This window comes from Elephantulus edwardii, unplaced genomic scaffold, assembly GCF_000299155.1.
Source record: "Elephantulus edwardii isolate Elephantulus edwardi_28Jun2011 unplaced genomic scaffold, EleEdw1.0 scaffold00048, whole genome shotgun sequence".
NCBI classification, from domain to species: domain Eukaryota; kingdom Metazoa; phylum Chordata; class Mammalia; order Macroscelidea; family Macroscelididae; genus Elephantulus; species Elephantulus edwardii.
In genome coordinates, this window is record NW_006399798.1 from 6,307,452 (window position 1) to 6,313,571 (window position 6,120).

The window sequence follows — 6,120 nt, forward strand, 5'->3', positions numbered from 1 at the left end:
AATTTTCAGAGTATCTTCTGACATCCATTTTGGTCTTTTCTTCCTCTTCTGTCTTTGCAATGACTGTTTGCACTCTTCCTGGGTCTTACATGTAGAGTTGTTCAATTTCCTTTTTAAAATATAATACAGGTGAGCTCTGGTGGCCTCGTGACAAGAAGTTGCACTGCAATCCCAGAGGTGAATGGTTCAAATCCACTAGATGCTTTGATGGAGAAGGAGGGACGATCTCCTCCTGTACCAGTCAGATCCAATTTGATGGTACACACACATACACACACACTAATAATAATAGTAATAAATACAATATAATACAACTGACATTAAAGAAACTTCCTATGAAATTGTTAACACTCCTTCCTCTCAGGCTGAAAACAGTGGGAAATTTCCACACTTTGGCTGCATCACTCATACATTTGTTCACAGCCAAAATGGAATTGATTCCATCTCCTTAATGATTAGAGTGTGTCCTAATGAAACAGAAAGAGAAAGAATGAAGTGGGTTCAGCCTTCTCTGAACTTGACCCTGGAATGGCTACAGAGGGCTGTTAGGACCACAGTTCATTTTTCTTATCTGATTTTTTTCCCCACTGTGACACTCAGAAGTGCCACCCTGCCAGATTCTGACCACACTAAAGCACTTTACCAGCATTTCTCAGCTATAGGCAGCACAAGATCTCAGGGAGTGACCAGAGATGTGTCCCCAAGGTCTCCCCCTCCCCCATTGCAATTCCTGTTCTGATTCCCGTAAGCTAGGACACAGTGGAAAGATCCGGGAATCCCCAAAGCTAAATTATCCAGTAAGCATTGCCTCTGGAAGCAAAGCTACCAGCCTGAGAATAAATAGCCTGCAGCTGCTCACCTACAAGGCATATTTCTCAGTCTGAGCTCAGACCTGCAGGAAGCCATTGTGTTTGGTACAGTGGAGGGTCCCTGAAAGAGAAGACTCCCAACAAGATGGATGTTGCAGTGGCTGCAGCCATGACTCTGAGCCCCACAGAGAGGGGGAGGATGGTGTAGAACAGCTGGAGTTCAGTACTGTCGGGTCAGAACCAACTCATAGCTGATCCTCCAGTGGGTTTTCAGAGGCAGTAAATTGTCTCAGAGGAGATTGTCTATCTTTCTTCAGAGGAGCAACTGGTGGATTTGAACCAAGTGTCTTGGGAATGGCAACTCCCTAGAGTGGAGCTCAGTATCAGAGACATCTCTCAAGGCCTGAGAAAGGATATATAGCTTTCACTTTCCCAGTTGGAGCAAAGGAAATCCTAGATGAGAAATTCCAAAATCAATGGGACATGTCGTAGTGGCCTGGTTTAGGCTGGCCTAGGCTAACTGGTTCTGCCCAACAGAGAAAAACTGAAATATGCCTGAGGTGGAGGTGGTGGTCTTCCGTTCACTCCTAGAAAAGGTGGGCAGTGAGTTCTGTACTGGTCTTAAATCATTTGCTTGGTTTGGAAGTACTTCTGCCTCCTGGAGCCCTCACTCATGCATTTCAGAGTGGAACTGTGTTCATAGGGTTTGTGATGGCTTTTTTGGAAGTAGTTCACTAGGCCTTTTGCCCAGGCGTCCTTTGAAGTTGAACCACTAACCTTTCAGTTAGTAGTTGTGCGTTTTAGACCGTTTACGGCTCCCTTGGACTTTACACACCCCCAAACAAATAAATACACAAAATTAAAAAAATCAAATAGATTCTAACTCATGGTGATATTATAGGACAGAGTAGAAACGCCCCCCAGGGTTTTCATGGCAGTAAATCTTTACCTAAGCGGACTACCACATGGTTCTCCCACCTGGTTTCCAACTACTGACCTTCGAGTGGGCTAAGCCCAATGGCTTAGTCCTCTTTGCCAATTCCAAGGTAATGTCAAGTTTTCACCTGAAGGTGGCAGCACGGTAACTCCCAGAAAGCGATAGAGAGACATTGTATCTGTCGACTAAAATGAACCGCAAACCCCACAGGAAAAGAGACTTTTGATGATTAATTTATGCATTCTGAAATAACTGATGTGGCCACTTTGTAAGTAGCAAGTTTTGCAACAGTTACAACAGGTTTTCATGTCAAGGTGTGACTTTTACTGCACATCTTGCCTCTTCTTCCATTTTCTTTTCAGAATTTCATTTTAGGGGCACATTCAATACATCACAGTCTCTTCTGTGTTTTTTTCTCTGCGTGGAGTTACCTTGGGCAACTTCTCTCAAGTTTCTGTGTCTATGTCTGCGGAACAACAATAAAAAAGTATTGAAAAGATGATGTAACAACTACTGAATTTTTTAAATAGTCACCCACAATTGTATCATTTCAAAACAACTATTTTTAAATGTTCCCTTCCAAATCTAGTCCATATGTGTATAATTTTACATAGACAATTTTTACCAATGTTACATATTAAAAGGAAGCATGAATTTTTTTCCTTTTTTCTTTTTTAGGTACCTAACAAACAACTCCATCGCTCCCTTCACTTCAAATATCACCACTGCACAGAAGAACCACCTTATCTTTACTTGTCAGTCTATCTACATTTATCCATTTACTTCCTAAGTAAAGCCTGGTTGTACCACTTACATGCTGGTTGCTGGAAACACACGTATGAGAAGGTGTGGTCTTACTTGTCCTAGAGCCTGTAGACCAAAAGGGGGAAAGGAAGTAAACAAAAATGATGCAATGAAATGGGAGGTGAAGTGGGGGTTTTGGAGAAGCCCTAAAACTGCCTTGGAGATCTGAAGAAAGGGAGAAGATTAATAGAGGAGAGGAAACGGTCGGCACAAAGATAAGGTCACTCAAAAGATCTGGCATCTTCAGGAAACCACTTGTGGCTTGGTATTGGTGGAGGGGTCGTGTTCAGGAAAAGGGGGGAGCTTGAGTTGGTTGGGAAAGAGTGGGTGGGGCTGGTAAGCAGGGCCGTTAAGGACCTTGAAAAGGACTTGATACAATTATTTTGCAGTTGATAAAGATCTCTCTCAGTTCCAATTGATTTTCTGCACCTAGAGTGAGAAAATGTTTGAAGTATCTGACCATGACCCAACTGTGCTTGAGTACCCCAGAGAACTACGCCCCAGATGTCCAGCAATGCCAAAAAGGCCCCCATGAACCGCTCTGATGCTTTGCCTACAGGTGCATTTCCTCCTTTCCCCTCCCCTCCCCTCCCCTCTCCTCCCCTCCCTTCTCCTCTCTTCCTCCCAGCCATGGCTACCTCCCTGGGTTTCCCTCTCACACATTCTGCACTCTTTCCCTCTCAGACTGGCTACACTGGATGATATTAACAATTAATGCTCTCAGTAGCTAACCGAAAGGTTGGATATTCAAGTACACCCAGAGATGTTTCAGAAGTAGAGTTTGGTGATCTATTAGTTCCTAAAAGCCAATCACTGAAAATCCCATGGAAGAGAATTCTACTCATATACAGCGGGTCACTGTGCATTGGGATAGACTTGATGGTAGCGGGTTAACTGGCTATGATTTCCTTTTTCCTCTTTTGTTTCTATTTCTCTCACCACCGTTCAGGAGCAGTGTATGTATCATAGATGAGAAGATGCTGGGTTTAGGAAGCAGAATCTTGGGTCTGCTAGATGTGGGCTTCTTTGATTAAGTTATTTATCTCTAAGTATCAGTTTCCGAGTTTGTAAAATGGCAACAGGAACTGTATCTTCAGTACACACCAGGTGCTAAAGAGATGGTCCTCACGCTATTATGGCTTCTAATCAGATCCTCCTACTCAAAAACTTTCAGGAGTTGCATATCTCTTAAACTTCAGCTGTGCATCTTGGATGCTTTATTACACTTCCCTGCCAATCCTGGGTTCAGGCCAATCTGAAATATTGGCCGATCCATCTCTTTCTCTCTCTTCCCTGCTTTTACGTTCCAGCTCAAACACTTAGTCTTTCTCCCTGAATGCTTCGGTCCAAGGAATGGCTCCCAGGTGGCAGCCTGATATGCAGTGCAGTGGTACCTGGGGTCAATAGCGCCCCCTGCAGACTAGGCAACTGTTCTAAACTGCTGAAGGTAGAGGTCCTGTCTGGCTCACCGCGCCTTCCTTACCAGTGGTTCCTGGTCAAGAAATATTTGCTGGAAGAATAATTAATTCATCGTCCTTATTTCAATGGGCTTGTTTTCTCTGTAGAATCAGAGATTCAGTCATTCTTATTTCTACGCAGTTTTGTTTGCTTCCAGGGAGCACATTAACTCTAGATAAGTTCCATTCTCTCGCTTAATTGGGGATAGAAACCCCTTTTGGAACTAAAAAAAAAAGTTATATCTTCAAGTCTCAGCTTCTGCCAGTCCTCTGTCCTTCTGCCAGTGCTCTGAACTCACCCTGCCTGGTGTGGCCACTGGACCACTTAGCATTGCACAGAACACCACATTCTGTCTGCCGCCTGTTTCCTAACCTGCAATGCCCTTACTTTGGCACTCCCTCCTGGGGCACTGCCACTCATCCTCAGATGTTTTATCACCTTCTTTGTGAAGTGTTCCCTCCTGAGGCCTCCTCCCACTGTGTTCAACGAATTCATTTTAACAGCATTGTACAGCATTACTAGCTTTCTTTTTATTCAACATCTCTAGACTATGCAGAGATATCTGTTTGTTCTTTTGGCAGTCTGTGGGATATTTAGTGCTCTTTTCCAACACCACAACTCAAAGCCATCAATTTTTCTCCTGTCATCCTTATTCTCTTTCCAGCTCTCAGACACATAGCAAGTGATTGAAAAGATTGTGGCCTGAATCGGGCTCACCTTAGACTTCAAATTGACATCATGGCTCTTGAGTATTTTGGAGAGGTCCTTGACAGGGGACTTTGCCCAGTGCAATACGTCTCCTGATCGCCTGACTACTGGTACCAGGGGTGTTGATTATTGATCCAAGCAAGATGGTATCATTGACAGCTTGACTCCTTTCTCCATCTGTCATGATGTTGCTTATTGGGAAGACTTTTGAGTCCCATGAACTGCCAAAAGAACAAACAGATATGTCTTGGGTAAAGTCCAAAGTGCTTCTTACAGGCAAAAGATGGTGAAGCTTCATCTCTGATATTTTGGACGTTTTCTATTAGAGATTATTCCCTAGAAACATGATGCTTGGCAAGGTGGAGGGTCAGAGAAAGAGAGGAAGTCTCGCAACGAGAAGGACTGTCATAGTGACTTCAGCCAAGTATATTGGACAGATTGAGGATGGCACAGGATAGACAGGGTTCAGATCTATTGTTTTTAGGGTCACTATGAGTCATACACGACTCGACAGCACCCAACAACAACAACAACAGACCCTGAATTCCTTCAAGAACGGCCTTTTTGTTTGTCCCTACATCTTGTATACATAACACGGATTAGACAGGCGATTCTATCGATAAACAAGTGAACAAACGCATTAGAGTTCATCCAACAGTAGTAGGCATGGACTCTATGTGAGCAGCTTCATGCTGCAGAAAGAATTTTGTTTTTTCTTTACCTTGGTTTGCAGTAATAGAAAGGAAAAGTGGGGGGGGGGAGGGCTGGGCAGGGAGAAAAGTGCAACAATGAATGAATGGAAATCCAAAATCTCTGTAAATGTTCATTAAAATTATTAAAATTTAAAAAAGAAAGGAAAAGTGATTGCAGTCTAACAGGAACTGGAGTTAAGGTCTGAGTTGTAATTTCCCTGCTCTGGCAGCGAGTAGGTTACAGGGGCTGCAGGGCGGGGCCATCCCAGTGCCACCTGCTGCGGGGCGGCCTGGCGCATGCGCCCTGGCACGCAGCTTGGCTCCTCTTGGAGAGGCGCGGCGGCGGCGGCGGCGGCGGCGGCGCGCTTGCGCACTGGGTCTCTTCCGCCAGGTGCGGGGGGGGGGAGGAGAAGAGTCTCGCGGGGGCGACGCGGGGCGGGGCGCGCGGGGCAGTTCTCGCGGGATCCCGACGCGGAGCGGAAGCGAGGCGGCTGTGCTGCTTCGGTGACCGGGCGGCGGCAGCGGCTGGAGCGGTGACGGCGGCGGAGGCGGTCGCTGCCCTGAGGGAGCATCAGGGGGGTCGGCAGCCGCTCGCACTGCTCGGAGGGGCCGGCCAGGCTGGAGCGGAACTGCGGGGCCCCGGTGAGTGCGGGCGGCGGCGCTGCCGGGGCGCCTCTTCCTCCCCGCGCCCCGCGCCCCGCTCGGCAGCGGG